Source organism: Ranitomeya variabilis, chromosome 5 (genome assembly GCF_051348905.1).
Source record: "Ranitomeya variabilis isolate aRanVar5 chromosome 5, aRanVar5.hap1, whole genome shotgun sequence".
In the NCBI taxonomy this organism is placed as follows: Eukaryota; Metazoa; Chordata; class Amphibia; order Anura; family Dendrobatidae; genus Ranitomeya; species Ranitomeya variabilis.
Window position 1 is genome coordinate 551,412,725 of NC_135236.1, and position 17,315 is coordinate 551,430,039.

The window sequence follows — 17,315 nt, forward strand, 5'->3', positions numbered from 1 at the left end:
TAACATGAATTGGTACACTATGAGCGGTGGTGTAGAAGAAAGACTTTTGTAGTAATAAGCTTTGCCTTCTGAGGTATACAGGCTAAAGGACTGAGATAATGAGGATTTATGTTTTGAGGGAGATGAGAAGGAAAAAAAGGCTAGCTCTAAAACGAGCTCAAAGCGAATGTTAAACCCCTTCTGGAAGAGGAGATCCCAGCATGGGGATAAAACTAGGATGGTAAGATTCTGATCTGACTAGCACTTAGCCAGTGTCATCAACCTAACTCTTTGAAGAGGCGCAAATATAATCTTTGACACTGGCTCATTCAGTTGTAGCTATGCCATCTGTTACGGGCAGAGCTAATGACTGTTCCCAAGGTAGATCTGGGAAAGGAATTCCGTTATCATAGTCCTCAAAAGCGTAAGACATTACCATGTGTAGGACAGTCATCCGACCGGAGAAAAAAGGCCAGTAAATAGATATTCTGACCCGGATACGTGCAAGTTCATACCAAGGCCCTCAAGTGTTTTGACACTTGTGCCAAATCCAGTGAGCATCAAATCTATCAACCCCAACTGTGGGGAAAAAAAAAAAACAACCAAACTTAAGTGCTGCATAGTTGAAGCCCGTGGGAAAGCCACATGTTTCCATATGGACTCTAGCATTGTAAATGATGTGTTCCACAGTAGTTACTGTTCTGCTCTATGGGGTCTACCGCTGATGTAAATAGATTAGCTTTGCATTCTGCCTGGTTTGACAGGTTTTACCTGTGCACTTAAGGGTTGACAGCATTGACTAAGCGGGCATGCTGAGTTGGTGTCGAGCCTTGGGAAGACCACACTTTGGATGAGGTGTGTAGAGATTCATTGATAAGTTACTTTTGGGATGGTGCAGTTGACTAGTTCATACTTACCTAGGGACGATGAGATTAAACGGGTTCTATGCAGGTGTTGCCCTGGTGTAGAGCACATTCTGATAGCATGCAGTTGTCCTTTAGTGCAGGACATAAATGTTCTACCCAGACATCATTCTAGTGAACATACAGATTGTAGGCGGCTGTTGATGTGGAGGACAAAACATACAGGTTCTATTAGAGCTGGATCCTACTTTCCCTTAAAATTGTAGACTTCCCCCGAGAGAAGCATATTAGGTTAGCGTCCTCAACAAAGGGGGTATGCCTGGTCGCTGACTGTTGGACTTTCAAGAATTATCCAATTGTGCATTAAGTAGCTTCATTTTTAACCCTTTCACAACATGCGCCGTACATGTCATGTCTCCCCCTTTGATGTGGGCTCCGGTGGTGAGCCCACATCTTTCCTGGCACGTTAGCTGTTTTCAACAGCTGACATGTGCCCTGAGCAGCCGCGGGTGGAATCGCAATCCACCTGCAGCTGTTAACCCATTAAATGCTACAGCGGTATTTAATGTACGCTGCCAGAAATCCTTCCCATCGGTGACCCCATAACGTGATGGGTAGGCATGACAACCAGAGGTCTCCTGCAGACCTCTATGGTTGTCAATGCCAGATTGCTATGAGCCGGTGGTCGGCGCTCATAGCAAGTCAGCAATTCTGCTATATACAGGCGATCTGATTATCGCCTGTATGTAGCAGAGCTGATCAGATTATGGCAGCTTCCTGTCTCCCATATATAAAGTTCAAATCACCCCCCCCCCCCCCTTTCTCCCCATTCAATATAAAATAAAAATCAAACATACACATTTGGTATCAGCGCGTTCAGAATCGCCGGATCTCAATCTAACAAAAAAAAGAATTAATTTGATCACTAAAAGGCGTAACAAAACGCCAGAGTTACTTTTTTTTTGGTTGCCGCAACATTGCATTAAAATGCAATGCCGGGCAATCAAAAGAACGCATCTGCACCAAAATGGTATCATTAAAAAAGTCAGCTCGGCACGCAAAAAAAAAAAAAAGCCCTTGCCCAACCAGAGATCACGAAAAATGAAGCAGTTTATTTGTTTTTAAACAAACTTTGGATTCTTTTTTCACTGCTTAAAAAAAAAGAACCTAGACATTTTTGGCGCCCATGAACTCTTAATGACCTGGAGAATCATAATGTCAGGTCAGTTTTAGCATTTGATGAACATGGTAAAAAAAACAAAAAAAAAACAACCGTTGTGGAATTCCACTTTGTTTGCAATTTCACCGCACTTTGAATTTTTTTCCCATTTTTGAGTACACTATGTGGTAAAACAAAAGGTGTTTTTCAAAAGTACAAATTGTCCCTCTAAAAACAAGCCCTCACATGGACATATTGACGCGAAAAAAAGTTATGGCTCTGAGAAGGGAAGCAAAAAACCCGAAAAACGAAAGGCTCAGTCATGAAGGGGTAAATATATTTGCTGTAGCAGTAATGGCTAAAAGCACAAAAAGAGGATTCAGAGATCCTCCAAAAATGAGAAAAAACAGCAAAAAGAGGCAGAGATGCTTACCTGCCTAGGCCTCCAAACAAATGCACTATCAGGATGCAGTGGACCCATGTGGTCAAGATGAAAAAAACACAGGTGCAGCATAACCGATGAGGCAGCCACTCACGGCCTACCAAACTAATGGAGGGGGTGGCTGCTTGGCACATTGCTGCACATAAAAAACTTGTATGTGGCGCTGTTCACACAATGGAGATGCACAGCATCCAGGCAGGCCTAGTAGTGACACCCTTCTATTAGATCAGGCGGGCCTGCCCAGCGCTATCCAAATGCACCCCATGTGAACAGACACCACAGTTTACAAGAGAAAATAGGGCCCAACTGCACCCCGAAAAAAAGTGCAAAAAACACATAAAAAAATATATTTTTATGTGAGGTATTAGTTGATATTTTGGCCAAAATAAAGAAGCTCATGACCCACGTCAAGGGTCCCCACGCTCATGAGTCCTAACTCTAAAATAGCTAAAAGCACAAAAAGAGGATTCAGAGATCCTCCAAAAATGAGAAAAAACAGCAAAACAAGGCAGAGATGCTTACCTGCCTAGGCCTCCAAACAAATGCACTATCAGGATGCAGTGGACCCATGTGGTCAAGATGAAAAAAACACAGGTGCAGCATAACCGATGAGGCAGCCACTCACGGCCTACCAAACTAATGGAGGGGGTGGCTGCTTGGCACATTGCTGCACATAAAAAACTTTATATATTATATTATATTATATATTTTTTTATGTGCAGCAATGTGCCAAGCAGCCACCCCCTCCATTAGTTTGGTAGGCCGTGAGTGGCTGCCTCATCGGTTATGCTGCACCTGTGTTTTTTTCATCTTGACCACATGGGTCCACTGCATCCTGATAGTGCATTTGTTTGGAGGCCTAGGCAGGTAAGCATCTCTGCCTTGTTTTGCTGTTTTTTCTGTAGCAGTAATGCAGTTACAATTTCATATATTCAATGTTTGCATATTATAGCATTTGAGTGTCGCTGTTTTTTCTTAGTGTTATTGACTTATTATTCTATGCAGATGTCGCCCTGGTGGGAATACAATAGATTTTATGGGGATGTTGCCCAAAATGGCAGATTCTAAGTAGAATGTGCCTAGTTGGCATAACATGCATATTCCATGCTAATGGTGTTTGTGAAACATGCATGTTCTGTGAAGATTGGTGGGCAGACATACAGAATCTATGCAGATGATTGCTTGGTGGACAGAACATATGGAAACCCTGCAGATGTTGCATTGTGGACAATTTATACAGGTGTTACCTTGGTAGACCAAACATATGGCTATGAACAGAAGCAGAATGTATATTTTGGCAAATGTTTAGTCCAAATGTCTAGAACCAATATCCTTACCGTTGAAGGTGCTTTGGGTTCTTATGCTCAGCTGGGCTATATGGTTGGGTTAGACTTCATGACTAAGGGTGCTTGGTCACCAGAAACGCGTTGATGTCACATTTTATTTTCTGTTATTGCTGATGTTTTTATCCTCCTCTGAACACAATTTTCAAGTGAATAAAGAAAAGGTTTTTTCACCATCTCGTTGAGCTGGATTCCTCATCATTTCCTTGATTCTTCCACGCCCTGACACAGCGGTTCCGTGCTCCGAGTGTCCAAGGATGTCAATCATGGTGAGCTGGACTTTGCTTGATTTCGGTCCTGGGAAATACCTTGGTTAGTTTCCACCTACCATAAAGGACATTATTCTCATCTATTAATTTTGTGAAACATACACAACCCACACAAAATCTGCAGAGCATTTAGCACAGTTGCTTCACTTACAGCCTCCCCAAATATTAGTCAAATTATTGTTGAGTCATACACCACCAGTGGCACGGACAAGACAGGTCCGTTTACATGCTTCCTAGTCTTTCTGCTTAACTTCCATATTAACAAAATATTTGGTTTCACCTGATATTCTTACACGTTACATAGTTACATAGTTATTAAGGTTGAAGGAAGACTTTAAGTCCATCTAGTTCAACCCATAGCCTAGCATGCCCTAACATGTTGATCCAGGGGAAGGCAAAAAAAACCCATGTGGTAAGAGTAAGCTCCATCATGGGGGAAAAAAATTCCTTCTCGACCCCACATACGGCAATCAGACTAGTTCCCTGGATCAACGCCCTATCAAGGAATCTAATATATATACCCTGTAATATTATACTTTTCCAGAAAGGCATCCAGTCCCCTCTTAAATTGAAGCAATGAGTCACTCATTACAACATCATACGGCAGAGAGTTCCATAGTCTCACTGCTCTTACAGTAAAGAATCCACGTCTGTTATTATGCTTAAACCTTTTTTCCTCCAGACGTAGGGGATGCCCCCTTGTCCCTGTCACCGGTCTATGATTAAAAAGATCATCAGAAAGGTCTTTGTACTGTCCTCTCATATATTTATACATTAAAATAAGATCACCCCTTAGTCTTCGTTTTTCCAAACTAAATAGCCCCAAGTGTAATAACCTATCTTGGTATTGCAGACCCCCCAGTCCTCTAATAACCTTGGTTGCTCTTCTCTGCACCCGCTCCAGTTCAGCTATGTCTTTCTTATACACCGGAGACCAGAACTGTGCACAGTATTCTAAGTGTGGTCGAACTAGTGACTTGTATAGAGGTAAAATTATGTTCTCCTCATGAGCATCTATGCCTCTTTTAATACATCCCATTATTTTATTTGCCTTTGTAGCAGCTGCCTGACACTGGCCACTGAATACGAGTTTGTCATCCACCCATACACCCAGGTCTTTTTCATTGACGGTTTTGCCCAGAGTTTTAGAATTAAGCACATAGTTATACATCTTATTACTTCTACCCAAGTGCATGACCTTACATTTATCCCCATTAAAGCTCATTTGCCATTTATCAGCCCAAGCTTCTAGTTTACATAAATCAGCCTGTAATATAAAATTGTCCTTCCCTGTATTGATTACCCTGCAGAGTTTAGTGTCATCTGCAAATATTGAAATTCTACTCTGAATGCCCCCTACAAGGTCATTAATAAATATGTTAAAAAGAAGAGGGCCCAATACTGACCCCTGTGGTACCCCACTACTAACCGTGACCCAGTCCGAGTGTGCTCCATTAACCCCTTCATGACCCAGCCTATTTTGGCCTTAATGACCTTGCCGTTTTTTGCAATTCTGACCAGTGTCCCTTTATGAGGTAATAACTCAGGAACGCTTCAACGGATCCTAGCGATTCTGAGATTGTTTTTTCGTGACATATTGGGCTTCATGTTAGTGGTAAATTTAGGTCGATAATTTCTGAGTTTATTTGTGAAAAAAACGGAAATTTGGCAAAAGTTTTGAAAATTTTGCAATTTTCACATTTTGAATTTTTATTCTGTTAAACCAGAGAGTTATGTGACACAAAATAGTTAATAAATAACATTTCCCACATGTCTACTTTACATCAGCTCAATTTCGGAAACAATTATTTTTTTTGCTAGGAAGTTATAAGGGTTAAAATTTGACCAGTGATTTCTCATTTTTACAACAAAATTTACAAAACCATTTTTTTTAGGGACCACCTCACATTTGAAGTCAGTTTGAGGGTTCTATATGGCTGAAAATACCCAAAAGTGACACCATTCTAAAAACTGCACCCCTCAAGGTGCTCAAAACCACATTCAAGAAGTTTATTAACCCTTCGGGTGTTTCACAGCAGCAGAAGCAACATGGAAGGAAAAAATGAACATTTAACTTTTTAGTCACAAAAATGATCTTTTAGCGAAATTTTTTTTATTTTCCCAAGGGTAAAAGGAGAAACTGGACCACGAACGTTGTTGTCCAATTTGTCCTGAGTACGCTGATACCTCATATGTGGGGGTAAACCACTGTTTGGGCGCACGGCAGGGCTCGGAAGGGAAGGAGCGCCATTTGACTTTTTCAATGAAAAATTGGCTCCAATCTTTAGCGGACACCATGTCGCGTTTGGAGAGCCCCCGTGTGCCTAAACATTGGAGCTCCCCCACAAGTGACCCCATTTTGGAAACTAGACCCCTCAAGGAACTTATCTAGAAGCATAGTGAGCACTTTAAACCCCCAGGTGCTTCACAAATTGATCTGTAAAAATGAAACAGTACTTTTTTTTCACAAAAAAATTATTTTAGCCTCAATTTTTTCATTTTCACATAGGCAACAGGATAAAATGGATCCTAAAATTTGTTGGACAATTTCTCCTGAGTACACCGATACCTCACATGTGGGGGTAAACCACTGTTTGGGCACATGGTAAGGCTCGGAAGGGAAGGAGCGCCATTTGACTTTTTGAATGAAAAATTATCTCCATCGCTAGCAGACACCATGTCACGTTTGGAGAGCCCCTGTGTGCCTAAACATTGGAGCGCTCCAACAAGTGACCCCATTTTGGAAACTAGACCCCCCAAGGAACTTATCTAGAAGCATAGTGAGCACTTTAAACTCTCAGGTGCTTCACAAATTGATCCGTAAAAATGAAAAAGTACTTTTTTTTCACACAATTTCTTTTAGCCTTAATTTTTTCATTTTCACATGGGCAACAGGATAAAATGGATCCTAAAATTTGTTGGGCAATTTCTCCTGAGTACGTTGATACCTCATATGTGGGGGTAAACCACTGTTTGGGTGCACGGCAAGGCTCGGAAGGGGAGGCGTGCCATTTGACTTTTTGAATGGAAAATTAGCTCCAATCGTTAGCGGACACCATGTCGCATTTGGAGAGCCCCTGTGTGCCTAAACATTGGAGCTCCCCTACAAGTGACCCCATTTTGGAAACTAGACCCCCAAAGGAACTTATCTAGATGCATAGTGAGCACTTATAACCCCCAGGTGCTTCACAGAAGTTTATAACGCAGAGCCGTGAAAATAAAAAATAATTTTTCTTTCCTCAAAAATGATTTTTAGCCCAGAATTTTTTATTTTCCCAAGGGTAATAGGAGAAATTGGACCCCAAATGTTGTTGTCCAGTTTGTCCTGAGTACGATGATACCCCATATGTGGGGGTAAACCACTGTTTGGGCGCACGGCAGGGCTCGGAAGGGAAGGCACGCCATTTGGCTTTTTGAATGGAAAATTAGCTCCAATCATTAGCGGACACCATGTCTCGTTTGGAGAGCCCCTGTGTGCCTAAACATTGGAGCTCCCGCACAAGTGACCCCATTTTGGAAACTAGACCTCCCAAGGAACTAATCTAGATGTGTGGTGAGCACTTTGAACCCCCAAGTGCTTCACAGAAGTTTATAACGCAGAGCCGTGAAAATAAAAAATAATTTTTCTTTTCTCAAAAATGATTTTTTAGCCCACAATTTTTTATTTTCCCAAAGGTAACAGGAGAAATTGGACCCCAAAAGTTGTTGTCCAGTTTCTCCTGAGTACGCTGATACCCCATATGTGGGGGTAAACCACTGTTTTGGCACACGTCGGGGTTCGGAAGGGAAGTAGTGACGTTTTGAAATGCAGACTTTGATGGAATGCTCTGCGGGCGTCAGGTTGCGTTTGCAGAGCCCCTGATGTGCCTAAACAGTAGGAACTCCCCACAAGTGACTCCATTTTGGAAACTAGGCCCCCAAGGGAACTTATCTAGATGTGTGGTGAGCACTTTGAACCCCCAAGTGCTTCACAGAAGTTTATAACGCAGAGCCGTGAAAATAATAAATGTGTTTCCTTTCCTCAAAAATATTTTTTTAGCCCAGAATTTTTTATTTTTGCAAGGGTAACAGGAGAAATTGGACCCCAAAAGTTGTCCAGTTTCTCCTGAGTACGCTGATACCCCATATGTGGGGGTAAACCACTGTTTGGGCACATGCCGGGGCTCGGAAGGGAAGTAGTGACGTTTTGGAATGCAGACTTTGATGGAATGGTCTGCGGGCATCATGTTACGTTTGCAGAGCCCCTGATATGCCTAAACAGTAGAAACCCCCCACAAGTGACCCCATTTTGGAAACTAGACCCCCAAGGAACTTATCTAAATGTGTGGTGAGCACGTTCAACCCCCAAGTGCTTCACAGAAGTTTATAACGCAGAGCCGTGAAAATAAAAAATCATTTTTCTTTCCTCAAAAAAGATGTTTTAGCAAGCAATTTTTTATTTTCTCAAGCGTAACAGGAGAAATTGGACCCCAATATTTGTTGCCCAGTTTGTTGTGAGTACGCTGATACCCCATATGTGGGGGTAAACCACTGTTTGGGCACACGTCAGGGCTCGGAAGGGAAGTAGTGACATTTGAAATGCAGACTTTGATGGAATGGTCTGCGGGCGTCACATTGCATTTGCAGAGCCCCTGATGTGCCTAAACAGTAGAAACACCCCACAAGTGACCCCATTTTGGAAACTAGACCCCCGAAGGAACTTATCTAGATGTGTGGTGAGCACTTTCAACCCCCAAGTGCTTCACAGAAGTTTATAACGCAGAGCCATGAAAATAAAAAATAATTGTTCTTTCCTCAAAAATTATGTCTTAGCAAGTAATTTTTTATTTTTGCAAGGGTAACAGGAGAAATTGGACCCCAACAGTTGTTGCCCAGTTTGTCCTGAGTACGCTGGTACCCCAAATGTGGGGGTAAACCACTGTTTGGGCGCATGTCGGGGCTTGGAAGGGAGGGAGCACCATTTGACTTTTTGAATGCAAGATTGGCTGGAATCAATGGTGGCGCCATGTTGCGTTTGGAGACCCCTGATGTGCCTAAACAGTGGAAACCCCTCAATTCTAACTTCAACACTAACCCCAACACACCCCTAATCCTAATCCCAACTGTAGCCATAACCCTAATCCCAACCCTAACCCCAACACACCCGTAACCCTAATTCCAACCCTAATCCTAACCCTAATCCCAACCCTAACCACAACTGTAACCCCAACACACCCCTAACCCTATCCGTAACCCTAACCACAAGCCTATTCTTAACCCTATTTCCAACCCTAGCCCTAATTCCAACCCTAACCCTAAGGGTATGTGCCCACGTTGCGGATTCGTTTAAGATTTTTCCGCACGATTTTTGAAAAATCTGCAGGTAAAAGGCACTGCGTTTTACCTGCGGATTTACAGCAGATTTCCAGTGTTTTTTTGTGCGGATTTCACCTGCGGATTCCTATTGAGGAACAGGTGTAAAACGCTGCGGAATCCGCACAAAGAATTGACATGCTGCGGAAAATACAACGCAGCGTTTCTGCACGGAATTTTCCGCACCATGGGCACAGCGGATTTGGTTTTCCATAGGTGTACATGTTACTGTAAACCTGATGGAAAACTGCTACGAATTCACAGCGGCCAATCCGCTGCGGATCCGCGGCCAATCCGCTGCGGATCCGCAGCCAAATCCACACATGCCATGACCCTAACCCTAACCCTACCTGTAACCCTAACCCTACCCCTAACCCTACCCGTAACCCTAACCCTAGTTCCAACCCTAACCCTAGTGGAAAAAGAAAAAAAAAAATATATATATATTTTCTTTATTTTATTATTGTCCCTACCTATGGGGTGATAAAAGGGGGGGGGGGGGGGTTTATTTATTATTTTTTTTATTTTGATCGCTGTGATAGAACCTGTCACAGCGATCAAAATGTACTTTTAACGAATCTGCCGACTGGAAGATGGCGGCGCCCAGCGTGGAGGCGGACGGACACCGGGAGCCTCGGTGAGTATAAGGGGGGGGAGATCGGGGCACGGGGGGGGGCGTCGGAGCACAGGGGGGGGGGCACAGCAGCACGGGGGGAGCGGGCAGGAGCACGGGGCAGCGGAGCACAGCACCGAGGGGACCGGACCCCATAACAGAGCGGTGGGGGGGGCGATCGGTGGGGTGGGGGGGGTAACATTAGTGTTTCCAGCCATGGCCGATGATATTGCAGCATCGGCCATGGCTGGATTGTAATATTTCACCAGTTTTTCAGGTGAAATATTACAAATCGCTCTGATTGGCAGTTTCACTTTCAACAGCCAATCAGAGCGATCGTAGCCACGGGGGGGGTGAAGCCACCCCCCCTGGGCTGAAGCACCACTCCCCCTGTCTCTGCAGATCGGGTGAAATCGGAGTTAACCCTTTCACCCGATCTGCAGGGACGCGATCATTCCATGACGCCACATAGGCGTCATGGGTCGGATTGGCACGGGTTTTCATGACGCCTATGTGGCGTCATGGGTCGGGAAGGGGTTAATAACCACCCTTTGTTTCCTATCCCTGAGCCAACTCTCAACCCACTTGCACATATTTTCCCCTATCCCCATTATTCTCATTTTATGTATCAACCTTTTGTGTGGCACCGTATCAAAAGCTTTTGAAAAGTCCATATACACTACGTCCACTGGGCTCCCTTGGTCCAGTCCGGAACTTACCTCTTCATAGAAGCTGATCAAATTAGTCTGACATGATCGGTCCCTAGTAAACCCGTGCTGATACTGGGTCATGAGGTTATTCCTCTTCAGATACTCCAGTATAGCATCCCTTAGAATGCCCTCCAGGATTTTACCCACAGTAGAGGTTAAGCTTACTGGCCTATAATTTCCGAGTTCAGTTTTTGTCCCCTTTTTGAATATTGGCACCACATTTGCTATACGCCAGTCCTGTGGTACAGACCCTGTTATTATGGACTCTTTAAAGATTAAAAATAATGGTCTATCAATGACTGCACTTAATTCCTGCAGTACTCGGGGGTGTATCCCATCCGGGCCCGGAGATTTGTCAATTTTTGTGATTTTTAGACGCCGCCGTACTTCCTGCTGGGTTAAGCAGGTAACATTAAATTGGGAATTATTATCACTAGTCATATTGGCTGCCATGGGATTTTCTTTTGTAAATACTGATGAAAAAGTCATTTAGCTTATTGGCTTTTTCCTCATCCTCATCCACCATTTCACCCAGACTATTTTTAAGGGGGCCAACACTGTCATTTTTTAGTTTCTTACTATTTATGTAGTTAAAGAATATTTTGGGGTTATAAAAACGTGTGACTATTTTTACTTGTTAGTGTTCCTTTGTTTTATCCCTGGTACCTGTTGACCAAGGATCACACCTAATCAGACTCCCTTAGGGTAAGTCTCCACGTTCAGGATTGCATCAGGATTTGGTCAGGATTTTATGCAAGTAAAATCCTGACCAAAACTGCACCTGAGGTCACTGGCAGGTCACCTGTGGTGTACCTGCGTGTTTTGCTCATAGTAGCAACATGCAGCGTTTTGGAAAAACGCACAACGCATGCGTTTTCGCGGCAAAAGCGCATGCGTTTTTAAATGCATAGTGGAGTCTGGATTTCATAAAATCCCATCCACTATGCTGTAACATCTGGACGCTGCGTTTTTGACGCAGCAGAAAAACGCAGCGTCAAAAACGCAGCGTTTCCTGAACGTGGAAACATACCCTTATACAATCAGGAGTTTTATTTTCAAATCCTTATTACATACATACAGTCTTTCAGCTTATGCAAGGAGTCTCATATCATTCACCTTCTTCCACACACAATTATTCAATACAATGAACGTCCATGTCTTTCACAGCTACCTGACCTTTACTGTCTTTCATTATGTCATATGCACTGCGACCTTCCCCTTCTTCCTGGTGCTCTTTGCTATGTATATGCTCTACTTCTGCCTAGCCTCGCTCTCTGGTTGATGCCTTACTGCAGTCCTGATGTGCAGCCCTACTTATGCCTACTTCTCCTGGCCCTCGATTGGCTTCTATGGTGCCCGTTTTTGCCCACAACTTGCAAAACCTTTACTGTTTTCATGGTTTGTAGGTGTGCAGACTCCCAAAAACAATAATTCCTCTTATTGTCCTCAACTTACGGACCTCAGGAACAATGACTTGGCCAATGTGACTTCTCCAGGGTCACAGTCATCAAATCCTCATGGCCTCTTATAGAGAAGTGGCATGTTCCCCAGATTTTAAATTTTAGTAAGCACAGATATTCTTATAAATCAACCAGAGAGCAAAACAATAGGCAGATTAGTATGATTCTCTCAAGATCTCTTTGCATCGTATGGGAGCACCTAGTACATATAGAACAAGACAGACAGACTTTACACCATGAAAGACAGACGGACTTGTCCCCTGACTCAGGATGCCCACTGGGTCACCGGAGAGAACTGCAGAGCACCTATCCCGAGTTGATCAGCTTTTTACACTGTATCTCTATCACCCAAGAGGATGTATCCTCAAGGTTAACGAACACATTCACACTTCAGCCATACGCTAGATATATAACAAAACCCATATGACAGGGACAGCAACACAGAAAATTGACCAATCCAATATACACTTTAAGTATCACTTGGATATTCTACGGTTCTTTGCCAAACAATATGGGCTGGTCGTTTAGAAAGACTTAACTATAACATACCTGGAGCTTGGCTGCAGACTGTGAGACAAGTGGAGACAGACACAGAGAACGTTTGCAAGAAAACAAAGTTCTTACCTTCCTGGGATTTAGTCTGTGTCCTTCTGATCTCAAGCCTGCGGTTTGCCGGACTTCAGATATTGGTAGTCTTCCGTTTTGACCAGCCCACCCAGGAACGCCAAAAATGTTGCTATATAACAGGGTGCTTTGTGTGAATATAGTAGGTTGCCCCCTAACAGGCTGTCTTCTTATCTGGGTTCTGAGGTAGCCCAGGAATGATTGCTTCCACTATATTGAATTTAGTGATTGCTAGATGCATGTTGATCACTCTTTGGCCAGTAATGTTAGAGTAGAGTTGTGGCCAAAAGTTTTGAGACTGAAGCACACATTTTGTCAAAGCCAAATGTGTGTTGTTTTTTTTTCTTTTAGCTTTTAATGAAATGGATGTTTCTATGGTGTAAAATAAGCATTTCATAAGTTTTTATGTACACTTCTGGTCCAAAGTGTTTGGAGATTATTTGTGGGGGGTTTTCCCACCCTTTTGAGGATTGACCAATAAAATTGAGATTAGAGCAATTTCCTGGCTATGAATCCAACATTTAACACTTTTAGCCACTGAGGCACTTATTTATCACTTTTGCCATGTGAAAGGGTGCTCTATCATGCTTGAAAAAGCATTGCTCATCACCAACTTGCTCCTGGATTTGTGTAAGAAGTTGCTCTTGGAGAATGTGTATTCTTACCATTCTATATTCATGGCAGTGTTCTTGGGCAAAACTGAGTAAGCCCACTTCATTGGATGAAAAGCATTCCCACACATGAATGGTCTCTGGATGCTTTACTGTTGAATTGACACAGGACTCATAGTAGTGATCAACTTTTCTTCTTCGGACAATAGTTTTTCCAAATGTTCCAGTCTGAAGGGAGCTTCATCAGATAAACTTTCCTCTGCCATCCAATCCTTGTAGGTTTTCTTAGCGATAAATTGCTTTTTTGCTGCCTTCTCGACACCAAGCCAGGATTCAAAAGCTTTCACTTCACTGTACGCCCAGATGCACCACAAGCTCTCTATTGGTATTGAACCAACAGATACCTGAATCTTCTTTAGGAGACAATCCTGGCACTTGCTAGACTCTTCGGGTCCTTGAAGTCTCTTTTACAGCAAATGAACCTTTAAGTTCTTGATATCTGGTAAGTGGGTGATTTTAGGTGCCTGTAAAGCCTGTTTGATTCAAAGCAATGATGACGTATTTCCTTGGTGATAACCAGTGTTAACAGAAGACAACGCTTTCAAGCACCAACCCTCATTTGAAATGAACCAGTCTGCTCCTATTTCTGCTGCCTTTTTGTTAATAACTATCTTGCTTAAATCACAAAAAAATGTTTTCCATTGAATTCCAGCTCTGCAGAAATTAAGTTTTTCTATGGCAATGGATGTCTGCAGTTTTTTGCAATTCATCTGATCACTCTATATAACCTAGAGTTAATGCAATTTGCCACTATAAAAATAAGCAGAAACCATACATCTGAGTGAGCATAAGTAGTAACAAGACTTTTGTTGTCCTAAACCAGACCCTTCCTTTCCCTTATGTCCTCCTAACTATAGATCAGGAGAGTGAACCATTATTAATTTCCTGCTCAAGGAATAACCATTTACTGAATCTGGAGTAGGACATGGTGAAGGCCAGGAGAATACAGCCTAGCCCAGTGCTGCAGTTGAGGAATTCTAAAAGTTGTGGTAGACATAGGGCAAGAGTGAAATGCACCCCGTCTCTCGCAGTGTCAGAAAGCTAGAGGCTGCAGCTAGTGATGAGCGAGTATACTCGTTGCTCAAGTTTTCCTGAGCACGCTCTGGTGGTCTCCAAGTATTTGTTAGTGTTCGGAGATTTAGTTTATCACTGGCAGCTGAATGGATTTACAGCTACTAGCCAGCCTTAGTACATTTGGGGGTTGCCTGGTTGCTAGGGAATCCCCACATGTGTTGAAGCTGGCTAATAGCTGTAAATCATTCAACTCCCAGTGATAAACTAAATCTCCGAGTAGTCAAATACTCGGAAACCACCCGAGTGTGCTCGGGGAAACCCGAGCAACGAGTATACTCGCCCATCACTAGCTGCAGCCTAAGATGGTAAGGAGACAAGCCCCTGCCCACATTGTCACTGTCTCAGCTGAGGAAAACAATTTTTTAAATTTACATTTTTTTTTAAGAGCTTATAAAAAAAAAAAAAAATAGGAAATTGCATCTCCATGTGTTTTAAAGGTCACCAGAAAATGACACCATAGATATGTGTATGTCATACCTTTGCTTTGACGGTCATGGCTTTCTCTGGGTGGATTCAAATACACAGTTCAACAGCTTCTATGATTCTTGTACCTTCTTGCAGGCACTATTTACTGCTGCCAGCATGCCCCCATCATTACAAGGTGTAAGTTAGTGCATACACTTTTTCATACACCTCTTGTTCACTAGATATTACGCAATGTCTCAGTAGTAGAACACCTGCATAAGCTGTTACCTAGCATATGAATCTGTATTCCTCACAGAAAGATGGGGGGAAAAAGTGGCATGTAATGTACCAGAGTCTGCAACCTATTCATTCCCTGGACATATAAAAATTGTTCATAAACTTGAACTATTGCCTTCAGTTTGGATAAGGTCTAAAACTTGGCAAGTCATCGAATAGTATCTTCTACCAGAATATGTACTAAATGCAATACAGTCTTAAACAGTATTGACTGTTAGGATTGCTACTTCCAATAGGTGGCACTAGAGTTCTAGTCCTCTTCTTCTCTGAAGAAAATGTACATATTTAATTTCTCAGAGGAGCATGCATTACATACAAGTCTCCTCACTCTGACATGCCAGGACTGGCTGGTCACCCCCTTAGAACCCAGTGTTAAGCCTCTCACCTAGCCAAATCAGATCTCATACTTTGCAAATTGAAATTTTGGTGTTTTAGGGTGTTGCCCCTAATCAGTGCAGACAGTAAGTCATAAAGCAAAGCTCGTTTAAAGGGTTGATATTGAATTTTAGGATTTCTACCTCCCATAGGTGGCACTAGAGTTCAAGTCCACTTCCTCTCTGAAGAGGCAATTTGCATATTTCATGTCCTTAACAATGCATGAGCATTGTAGTAAATGGCGAGTACAGTAGTTAACTTCAATCCAACTACATGTACAAGGTCTTGAAAGTATTTATACCCCATGAACTCCCCCCCCCCTCTTTTTTCCCACACAACACCCACAAACTTTATTTGCATACACTGTCAGGTGGCGCTGTTATACTGATTAAAATGATACGTGGGTGAAGAAATCCATCTTGTGGTTGTTTAATCTGTATTTGTAGTTTTCAGTTAATGAGATTATGGTGATCCAGGGCGGCCTGTGGGGGGCTTTGTGGTGCTCAGCTTACATATGTATCTTCATGGGCTTATGAAAGGTCACTGATCCTTCATTCACCTGCCCCATATTTTACAAAATGCATATAATGTGAGTTTAGAAAATATACATCCAGAAAAATGACGGCTGCCTCAGCACAGTAGCATCTATCTCTTACCGATCGAAACTACTGCGCAAGCGCTGGTGCCGTTTCGCTGGATGTATTTTTTTTTTTTTTTTTTTTTCTCCTAAGCCCACAATGTTATGTGCATTATGTAAAATAGGGTGACTATCACTGAGGTATCAGTGACCTGTCATAAAGCCACCATAAAGCCTCGCCCAAAGGCCACTCCCGAGCACCAGAAACAAACAGAAAACTACAAACCCAGATTAAACCACAAGACAGATTTTAATCAACCAACCAAGGTATAGTTTTATTCAGTATAAAGGCGTCAACCTGACACTGTCTGTAGTTTAATTTGCACAATCCTGATGGCAGGTTCCCTTTAAAAGCATTTTCTTTGGATTTTGTGCTATACCAACAAAGTAACAAGTATTTGTGAAGTGTAAAGGAAATGATACATGGTGTTCTAATTATTTTAAAATCTAAATATGAAAATTGTGATGTGCATTTGTATTTAGGCCCCCTGAGTTAGTGCTGCAAGTATTTTGGGGGATGTCTCCATCACATTTGCACAGAGGCTGACTTTTTTTGCCCATTCTTCTTTGCAAATAAACTCTAGCTCAGTGACTTCTGATCATCAATTTTCAAGTCTTGTCACAGAGTCTCAATGGGATTTAAGTCTGGACTGTTACAGGGTCATTCAAATACATGAGTCTGCTTTGACTTAAACCATTCCATTGTAGATCTGAAAGTATATTTAAAGTAATTGTCATGCTTGAAGGTGAACCGACACCACAGTCTCAAGTCTTTTGCATCCTCTAACGGGTTTTTCTCTCCGGGATTGCCCTGTATTTAGCACTATCCATCTTCCAATCAACTCTGACCAGCTTCCCACAATACGAGGCTGACAACACCACGATTGACAGTGGGGATGGTGTTTTCAGGGTCATGTGCAGTGTTAGTTTTCCACAACACATAGCATTTTGGCTTTAACCCAAAAAGTTCAACTTTGGTCTCATCCAACCAGAGCACCTTCTTCCACATGCTAGCTGCATCCCATGCATGGCTTTTTGCAAA

At 42.6% G+C, this 17,315-nt stretch overlaps 1 protein-coding gene across 7 annotated transcripts in view; it reads left to right on the forward strand.

Moving 5' to 3' along the window:
- SIMC1 (SUMO interacting motifs containing 1) overlaps positions 1-17,315 on the forward strand; it is a 169,427-nt gene that overhangs the window by 142,102 nt on the left and 10,010 nt on the right. The window lies entirely within an intron of this gene.